Source organism: Gavialis gangeticus, unplaced genomic scaffold (assembly GCF_001723915.1).
Source record: "Gavialis gangeticus isolate Ggan-Ray unplaced genomic scaffold, GavGan_comp1, whole genome shotgun sequence".
Taxonomy (NCBI): Eukaryota; Metazoa; Chordata; order Crocodylia; family Gavialidae; genus Gavialis; species Gavialis gangeticus.
The window spans coordinates 34,538,864-34,549,642 of NW_017728998.1; the positions used below are offsets into that span (position 1 = coordinate 34,538,864).

General features: G+C 38.9%; 1 long non-coding RNA gene across 1 annotated transcript; it reads left to right on the forward strand.

Moving 5' to 3' along the window:
* Positions 1-1,080: 1,080 nt before the first annotated feature.
* On the forward strand, positions 1,081-10,522 carry LOC109289604. Its single transcript, XR_002095423.1, has 3 exons — positions 1,081-1,172; positions 1,757-1,760; positions 10,510-10,522. It is a non-coding gene; the product is annotated as an uncharacterized LOC109289604 (long non-coding RNA).
* Positions 10,523-10,779: the final 257 nt, after the last annotated feature.

Genomic DNA, 10,779 nt, shown 5'->3' on the forward strand with positions numbered 1-10,779 from the left:
TCAAAGGGGTTTGAGATGGGGCAAGAGGCACCTGCATGCTCATCTGGATGCACCCAAGGAGAGTAATGGACAAAACATAGCTCAAACCAACTGCATACAATCTCTGATTCAGGTATGTAAGGGTTTGTACAGACATTTGGGTAGATTAGGGGAAGTTAGATGGAGTTAAAAATGGCCACCTGATTTAAGGTAAGAGGGGATAAGGGGGTCTAGTAGGCTGGGAAGGTTTGGAAAATTCAGGAGGGTTAAGGGAGTCCACAGGGGGGCTTGTGGGAATCAGGGGAGCAAGCAGGGTCTGTGAGGGGGGGAATCAGGGGGCTAGCAGGGTCCATAGGAGGGTTGATGGGGTCCAAAATGTTTTGGCAGGATCAGGGGGTCTAGAGGGTCCACAAATCCCATCAGGGGTTCTCTGATTCCATCAAATCCTTCCACACCCCTTCCAGCATCAGCAAACTTCCCCTGACCCCACAACTGCTCCTAGTGCCAGTTTTACTAGTTTTCAGTGGGCACAAGAGCCTAATTAAAGAAAGCTGAGCTAGGTGGAGAAGTGGGCACATTAGAAGGACTGGTGGCTTCATAGGAGCATGCATGGGATAAGTAAAGCTGGCAGCTCTGTAGGGTTGGTTGGTGACAATGGGAATCTCTCCCCACCTTGTGACCAGGGGCTATTTTTAGCCCCCTGACCCTCCTACCCCCAGACAAACAACCCACTTTGTTAACCAACCCTCCCATCCCTACCCCCACTATGTGTTACTTCCATCAGCTCCTGGCACTGGTGAATACTGGTAAAACCAGCACCAGGGGTGGCTTGCAGGATGGGGGTTTGGTGGGCTTGGGGGTGGGGGGAGCTAGTTGGTCTATGGGTGCAGTTGTCCATCTAGGGGTGGGGTGAGGGGTTGGTGGAGGGTGTAAAAATAGCCTGGTGTTGGGATACAGGCAAGAAAACACAACCGTGGGGCTTGGATCAACAGCTGAGCTTTCCCAGCCCCAAGGCTGTGCTGAGCACTGTACAGAAATTCAGTTAAATCAGTCTTGCTGAACCTGATCTAAGTTAGACTACTTCTGAGCTACAGTTAATTTAGATCAAGTTGATCGCTTTTAGACTATCTAACCTTCCTGAACTTCTGTACAGTTTGCACTTAGATTAACCTAACTGGGGATCTAAGGGTAAGGTCCTCAGTGGGGTGAACCAGTCTGTGCCTAGCCACAATCTGGTTCAGGTATGAGTGGAATTATTAATCTAGCCCAAAGACAGTGAATCATAACAAATTAGGTTCATGAGCCTGATTTACCAGCTTTATTCTTTGTGACTCCACTGAAATCACCGCATGGCTCCCCAGAAAACATACTAATGTACACAGGAGCAAAAACTTTCCATAAGATGTTAATTATTTGAAACTCAGCAAGAACCAGACCTACAGATGCACCCGGAAGATAAAAAAAAGAAAAAAAGTCTTATGACACACATTCAAAGTCCCTGTCTTGATAAACAAGCAGTCAGCCAATCCTCCTGGGTACAGACAATAATCCCACCTGGACCTCACCAAGATTGGGTTGCTTTACAGAAAAGCCATTTAAATGGGCAGTCAAAGGTACCATAGCTCAAAATACTTGAGATTTGCCAGGAAAGAAAGTACCTCAGATCCTCAAGTAACAGACACAGCATGAGACAATGTGTGTAAATGCTAACAGAGGCATTGAAGAGAACAATACTATCCAAACTAAGAACCTAGCACAAATCATAGCATAAACCTAGATCTGTCAGAGTGCTGGTATATGAGAACATGATTTTTCATTTGGGCAGATTTTTGCCTTAACTGGGTAAAACATTTAAGAATATACTTCAGATCCTCCTTATTTGGAAACGCACTTATGGTTGAATCCTATAGCTGTAGCACTAAGTAAATGGGGATTTTGCCATTGAATTGAATGTGCTTAAATCTCATTGATTTAATATTAAGCATATGCTGAAGATTTGCTGAATGTAGACAGACTGCTAAATAATTGGAGACTTAAAGCAGATATTGCAGAACCAATATTCATATTTTGTCTCTGTGATTTTTCTGTATGTATACTGTATTCTGTGTTTCATGTTGGGCAATGCAAAGCAGTATTAACCTGTGAAGCAGTATTGTAAATTATTGTTTGAGGAAAATAAAAGTCAATGACTTTGGACAGACATTTTTCACAATCAGTTCTTTAAATCTTTATCACAAATCAATATTGTATGTCAATTGTTAAATAAAATAAAAAGTTACAATTCTCAAATAATATGTGGCACACAATTATCCAATAGGTATTGCATTATACCTACTTCTTTACTATATACAAGAAGATTTTGCTGTATTTACAATTACACTGCACAGCATATCATTTCACACAAAATTCCATATATATACTCATAGGTACATAGTTTTTGATGAGAACAAGAGAGAAGAGATACATATTACATATGATGGCTGCAAATGAAGTAAAAACTGGACAACCAGCACATAAATATTTAGTAAAGGCAAAAGACTACGTATGTATAGTAAAGAAAACTGCATCCATCTGCTGTCTCTTGTATTATATTTAGATTTTAAGCTCAAGGGACCATCATTTTGTTCTGTGTTGGTACAGTGCATACCACAGTTTGGTCCTGATAGATAAGAGGAATTTTAAATTGAGAGCTTCTACCTTATTATTCTTTTATTATGAAATAATTCTGCATTTAAACAGAAGTATTTTTCAGGCAGGAGTTTGCTATTAATCCATTTCAGTGTTATGTTAGTTCATGTGAAATTAAGATGGAATGTAATCACAGTAAATGTGATGTTCAATTCAGTTTCAAGTACAATCTCATTATAACCAGTGATACTACAATAAAGATCAGTATATCAACACTACAAGGCAGCTAAGCAAATGCTTGTTGGAGATCTGTTCCTGCATGCTGTGAAACTAAAAAAGCTATGATTAGTAGACAAGGTACTGCAGAAAAGAAAATATTAACTGAGAAATGTGATTTTATTATCACTATAACTTCCTTACTTCGCTAAGTTTTGCATTATTCAGCAGAAAATTGAATGTAACTGAATTTATTTAAAATAAACAAAATCACTGGACAGATGCAGTAAATTAGCAGCTGTAACACAACTTTCATTTTTTCCTTTCACTTCCTAAAAAATTAAGATTGAGGCCCTGACACACATTCTGTCCACAGAATGGAGCAGAGTATTACAGGATACATTTGCCAGAAGAATAAATCATGATTGACAAAATGAAATTTGTTAATACAATGGTTTGAGGCAGTTGACAGAATTTTTTGTCAACAGAACAGATTAAGGGATTCAAAAAATGAAATTTGCAGATGGAATGGCTTTGATGTTTCTGATGAAAAGTATTTTGTTGACAGAATGGATCAGAGTGAAAAAATGCATTTTCTCAACACAAGGGCTTTAGCTCTTTGACAAAATGTATTTCATCCCAGATGTTTTGGCTGAGTTGTCAATTATTTTCCTTGTCTGCCATTAACCAATCACATCGCTGTCAAGGAAAATCTTTCTTTAGTGGCAGACATGGGAAAGTACCTGAAGGTATCACCAACAATTGGTCAGGTCATTAGCTATGATAATGTAGGTAGCGTAAAGTTCATTAAATGCCAAACTAAACATACCTGTGGAATAAGTCAGATTTCTCATTACTATCCTTTTAGTCTGTTTCTTATTTTCTGTCTAGGCCTCTAGGCCATGCCAAACAGGGCTTCTATGGTGTATAATTATTAGGAAATCCACTGGATTTCTTTTCATGCAGTTAAATGTTATCCTTTCTTGTTTTATGAAGGTGTAATTATTTAAAAAGTTACTCCGAGTATTGACTAAAGTAAATTTCTCCTCAATTTACTATTAAGCAGTAAAGACTAGGGCTAAATTAAACTTTCAGGTACAGTTCAAGAAAGAGATGATGCAAAAAGTGCACTTTATTTAGAGTAATCCAGTTATATGCCTCCCTCTTTCCCCAAAACAAAGTTTCCATCATTCTTCCTTCTTGCATCCTGGAATAAGTCACCTCTTTTTGTGGAGCAGCTTACTTCCTTTTAGCTGTTCAGCTAGCAAGTCTGACTGGCAAAATTGAGGAGAAGGTGGGAAAGAGACACAGATTCTAAAACTTCCCAGCTCTCTCCATCTCTCACCACTTGCTTGAGGGCAAGTAGCTGCTGGTCAGGCACAGTATGAACAGAGCTATTTGGTGGGCAAGTGAGTGCACAGCTAAAGGAGGTCAAATGAAGAAAAGAGGGCAGCAGCAGGAGTGGATTCACAGGGCAGAGGGGGATATAGTTGCACCCTCTGTGGCTGTGCTGTTAGGGTCAGTTGTGTTGTCCCTTGCCTGCATTGCCTAGTTTGAATGAGTGAGGAGGTTCTGGATTATCAGAACTTCTCAACTTCTCAACTCCAGTATGTAATGACCTACTTTTGTTGTTGTGAGCATGCCCAGTGAGTACCCCACATTTTGGCAGGAAAATGTTAGGAAGAAATGAGTGTGTTAATTTGAGTGACAGTTGAATACCATGCACATGAGAGAGTGCCATGTGGAAAAGCATGGTGTCAGGTGCACGAGTGTTTGGATGTGGTATTGATGGACAGGTGTCAATCAAGATGCTTGCATAAAAGGGAGCTGATCAGTGTGACCATTGTTCCCTGCAGATTGAATGTGATGTGTAAGTTTGGTCATGTATGTGGGGCCTTCCTGGGGCTGCACCTATGAGTGCACCAAGGAGTATCCCCTGCAGTGCGAATGGTGAGAGGCTTAAGTGGGATCCCACCCAAGGCTGTGGTTGTTCCCTGTACAGTATGGTGGGTCTTTGTGTGCTTGTAGATGTCACTGGTGTACAGCATTGTAGCAGAACATGTCACGTTGTGTGCATCTGTGTACATGTGGCAGGGAATTATAGGTCATTTGGACCAGCTGAGTGTGACAGTGAGTGAGGGCCCATGTGCGACCAATACCTCATCTCTCTTGCGTGAATGCAAGAGCGAGTAAGCTCTCCTCTCCCTTGTTGCTTGTGTATGGAGTGAAGATCCATGTGGGACCAAGACCTCATCTGTTGGTTGTGTGGTTGCTGCCTATAGCACTGCTGCTGCGAAGGGAGAGAGCCAGTAATTGTTCTTTAGCACCACCTGCTTGGTGTAATTAGGTATATTGTTAGAAGCATTTTCAGTGTGTTGTAGTATATAGTTAGTGTTGGCTATTGTTGTTGTCTAATCCACTGGTTGTTGATGATACCCTCATTTGCATGTCAGTGTCTAATCAACGATCGCCAGCCTGTGGCCAGAATAGCTTGGGCTGGTTAAAGCAATTAGCCTCCTGCCAGCATGTACTGCAGGAGAGGGGGTTTTGAGGAATAACGACCGTTGCGGGCATTCAGGTGCCAAATTAGTGATCTCCCATCTCCCTTATCAATACCGCTGTGCACGCTTAGTGAACTCTTTGAGCTCACCAGCTCATCAGCAGTGCTTCTTGCCAGAGCCTCCAATTTGGTACCACTCTGGAACCCCAGGGGTGAATGTCACCATGGCTCCCCTCTCATCCCCTTGCCCACCACCAAATTCAGTGGCAGAAGAAAAGCAGGGCAAGCAGCAGCAGTATTCACCCCAGAGTCACTGAGCCATGCCAAAACTGTAACTGCCCTACACTCCCTTGGATCCAGCCCTGGACAACAAGAAACCACATAAGTTTTCTCTAGCAATTAGAAAGGTAGAGTAAAGGCTAGGCCAAGAACAAACACAGAGCTGGCAAAAAACTGAACCACAGGTAGACAAGGGGTAGTATAATCAGATCCAAGAAGAGATGGCTTCACTCTACTTAGTATTGTTTAAGTCCGCTAGACTACTGTGCTCTGAGATCACATTTTACGAAGGCTATAGAGAAACTGAAGGGGATCCAAAAGTGAGTGACAAAGTTGATAAAGGGGTTTGGAAATAAGTCAGACAAGAACAAAGGTAGAGAGAATCTGGAGAAAAGATGCTGGGGTGGGAAAAGGAGAAAGCATGTTAGTAGCATTCAGATATCTAAAAGCTACCACAAAGAAAGAGAACAATGGTTCTCCCTTGCTACAGAGAGCAAGGCATAAGGCACTGGATTAAAACAGATATCAGATTTATAATAATTTTCGGCAAATAAACTTTCTTCATGTAGAAACCATAGGACAGCAGAATGAGTTGCCTAGAGATGGAACTGCTTTCATTGGAAGTTTTTCCAGAAGGGGCTGGATAGGTCTTAGTCTGGGATGGTTTAGAGACAGGGCACCCTGCATCTATGCAGGGTGTTGATCTTTGAAGTCCCTTCCAATCCTATTATTCCATTACCTACATTGCAAAATGGATAAAGTTGTTCTAGCTTCATTCATGTTAAATACTATCTAGTGTAATGGTAGCACCCTAACAGACCCTAAATAATTCTTACTGCTAGTACTAATATACATTATCAGCTTGCAGCCTTGTGCATTCTGGGTTTAACCTCATTTCTTTTAATAGGCAATGTATGCGTGTTCCAAGGAGAAGATTTATCAGAATTCTGGGGGTGCTACATATTTCACTCCAAATGCTTTACACGGTTTATTATGTTCTATTTTCTAAATAAACCACCTGCTTTACTGTCACTGTCATTACCGTGCTTCTTTGTATTCCCTATGGCTTCAGGGTAAAGTTCCATTTCTCTGTGCAAAGAAAGGTCAGCCCACTGAAACAAAATTGCCCCTCATATAATAACTGCATAAATCTAATTATCTGTGAATATATCTCCTCCTCTTTGTAAACTTGAGTTCTTACTAACCTCTTTTTGTTTAGCAATATTTTCTTATGGCAGTATTTCCCCGATCTCTTTCATCTTTTCATTTTGGGGGGTTAATTCATATCAACATCACACAAACAGTACTGAACACAGTACTACTGGGGTACCTGTTCAATACCAAGTAGTTAGAGCATTTGTCTAATAAATTAGTTTCCCAATCCTAGTTCAGAATATTTCATCACATAACTTTGTAGATAAACACCAAGGCTGTTGATACTGAAGTTATTTACTGCACCTGCATGTTGCCAGACAGAAATGCTAATACAATTGGAACTTTGGAATTGTATATAGCATATTACAATTTGCCATCTTTCACACAGCAGATTTATCACAAAAAATAGGAATTAATTCACCTAGGAATGAAAATACATTACTATGTAAAATTGAATTGATTAGATAGTATAGATCTGCCCAGGTGGGCTTCTGAGGGGTATACATCTGAATGGGTACAATGAACCTCTGCACACACACGTGATTGAATTCATTGCAAATATCAATTAGTGGTGAATGCAAGTACTCAATCTGCATAGGAAAAAAGTTGTCTCAGCCTGTAAATGTAGAGGTTGAGAGGTACAATTAGTGTATTCAAAAGTCCAACAAGTCCCCTGTTGTGTATATAATAATAAACTTGTTCCATGAAATTTAACTGAAAGAAGAACATTAACACATTCTATTTTATCCAGATTCTACTCAATTCCATGTTGCAAAAGAAATGTAAAACAGTTACCCAATATTAATTATAAAGCTGGAGCATATTCCACAAAGATACTCAACTGTAGCTAGCTGAAGGAATTTTAGTATTATTGTTATTAAGTTTTACTATTTATTTGTATTGCAGTATGCTCTTAGGAACACCGGTCACAGCCCAGGTGCTATGTAGAACACAGGACAAAGAGCTTCCAGTCCTATTGTCAGAGCCAAAACTTTTAAGGCCTTTAAAAACATTCTTCATGTTTTCTTTAGTAAACCCTCCCATTGGCTGGGATTTTACCTTTAAGCTTTAGAGCCAAGGTTTTCAAAGAGCCTAAACTGATTAAGAAGAGTCAGGTAACATTATATTTATGTATAAACACCTTTCCTGGGTTACAAATAGTGTAATTTTTTTCCAGGGAATATTTTATAAATTGTGTTATTAGTTTATAAGGGAATTTAATGGCCAATAGAATGAGGAAGACAAAGTTATTATTGGACATCAATTATCCATCATATTCTTTTTACAATACATTGGTCATTGGTGAACATGTTTGGCTGCAGAGATCAACTCCAGCACTTCTACCAGCACTAGCATTTGTAGTAGCTCTTCTCTCCCACTTTAGTGGAATGTGCCTCTCAAACAAATTAGGTTTGAAATTATATAGCAGATATGCTAATACAGATATGCTAATACCTAATTAGGTGACACCTTGTATGTTATCTAATGTAACTACATTACTCAACAGCAGTTTAAAGCACACTGCTATCAACATGAACTCATTTACATTTTACAGTGTGACACACTGATATTAAACAGGCAAATGGAATAACATGCAAGATATTCACTATTACAAGTTTCCTGATCATGGACATGTATATTTAAAGAAAGCATTGTGGAAATCAATTGGTAGCCATTTAGCTGCCCCTTTACTATTAAAGAGATCATAGCTTACTGTAGGTGAGAATCTGGGATTCATAAAAGTGATGAATATAAGAAATAGAAATATTTTTGTAGAACAAGGTCTCCATATAAATATTCTCTTGTGCACCAGGTAGTCTAACACAAGTTCTTAATAAACAGAGGTCCATCCTCAACTGGTGTCAACTTCCTTTCTTCCTCAACTGGTATCCATACTAGCAGTCTTAATTTACTTACATAATTATAAGAATCATATCTAGTTCAAAATGCTTTCCAAAGAAAGCAAGCAGTATTATCCAGTCTTACAGGTGGGAAGTCTGAGACGCAGAGGGGTGGAGTGATTTGCCCAAGGTCATTCTGGAGACTAGTGCCGGAGCTGGATGAAGATGCCAGGTCTCAGGATGCAGTCCCAGTGCTGCACCCATGACTTGATTACTTCCCCTTCACTCCCATTGGACTCTCTAATGTAGTCTATCTTTTGAATTTCTGTCTGTAAGCTCCTCATTTAATTTTAGTGCCATGCTGGACATCTAAAATTCTGCTGGTGAAAGGAGGATTACAGACACACTGCAGCACCACAAGCCCTATGCTGGAAACACTTTCCTTTCATGGAAACCACAGCAGAAGTTACATCAGAGCCTCACCTCACATGTATTTTAAGTTCACAGTACATCGCCCACCAGCCTTTTTAAAATGTCCTATAAAATTCTAGCTAAGGCAATGTTTTGAGGGATTTAGCATTCACTTACTAATGAAAATTATTAACATCTGCAGCTCCCGTTGATGGTGATATTATATTTTTTGTCTTTACTTCCACAGGGTTTGTCTACAATTTTCCAAGTATGAATACATTAAAAGAAGAGTGACTAGAAATCCTACTTTGCAATTTAAACCATTAGCTAGAACAGATGGTCAAAACAACCTGGAAAACCTAGCAACTACATAGTTTAGTGCTATGTATAGTGCTATGCAGAATGCCAGGAAATAGGAATGTCTACAGGCATTATAATAAGGTGAAGAAATTTATAGTTACTAAAGAGGATCATACTGTGTTTAGAAGAGTGCAAGTGAGTCATAATGATATAAGGAATATATCAAAGAGATCTGGGAAGAGCTTGGCAATTCTGAATAAATGTTATGCTGTACATGATTATAACCAAAAGGGTTAAAAATGTGTAATCTTGCAGCTGTATGAAAAAAACTTGAACATATACTGAGGAACTGAGTAAGGATGCTCAGGCTGATGATAAATGTCTTCTCAGTCAAATGATTTGTACGTTTTATTGTAATGTCTGAAATTTTAAAATTACCCAACTATAAAACTTCAACAAATTCAATGTATTCAGAGTTCATCATATCTGAAATCTATATAAAAATACAAAGTTTCCACCCATAATCAGCAAAATAATGAACAAAATGTATTCAGATAAATCATTTTCATTCAAAAAGAGTACACAGGGAGTTGATCTTTGCATGCCACTCTGAATAATTTTTATTCAAATAAGTATTTGATCTGAATATAAAAGTTACCGTGTATTACTGTGTATAACCAGCTGCAAATTGCACATTAACTTAGTACTTACTGCAGTATACATCTTCAAAAAAAAATGGCTTCATGCTATAGGTCTTTGTTAAAGTAATGCCAGAAACTGAAGTCTGATTGCAATCTCATTTATTAAAGACCCAAAAGTGAACCCCTTATTTACACTGAGGAAGTTAATCACACATTTAAGTCAGAATCTGGCCTGGTTGCTTGAAAAATTCATAGATATATGCATACAATTGCTACAGATTCTAGCCCTAGGGTTTCCAACCCTGGTGGCATCAAAGACATTAATAGACTTTGTTCATATTGTCATTTAATATGAAAGTGTTTTTTTTAATATATATTTCTTTGGCAAGAATGATCAAACATTTAAGAACAAGCATACCTGTGAGAAGGAATTACACATCACAACTATTATACTAGATCACACTGACTATTAGGAGGACACAATTCATTTTCACCCTCCAAGTTATTTAGTTCTTGTTCTAGGGTATGGGATTTTGTTTTCTTTTTTGATGGAACACAGGCACCCAGCCAAAATCCCCAACAGGATAGATTTTCTATTTATGAATATGTAAGGTACCCATCAAGAAAATAGGAAAAAAACCAAGAACCAAGTTAACTTGTCATGATTGTTTCATGGTAAATTCAATTATTGGCTCTTGTAGATGCAAAACCTCCTTGGATGACCTGCTAGCAGGAGCTGAATCTTGGACTTCCACATAGAAACATATAAGCCTGTACTGTGACAGTTAAAGGCCACTAGCTCAACAGCAGCAGATTCATAAGCTTCTTT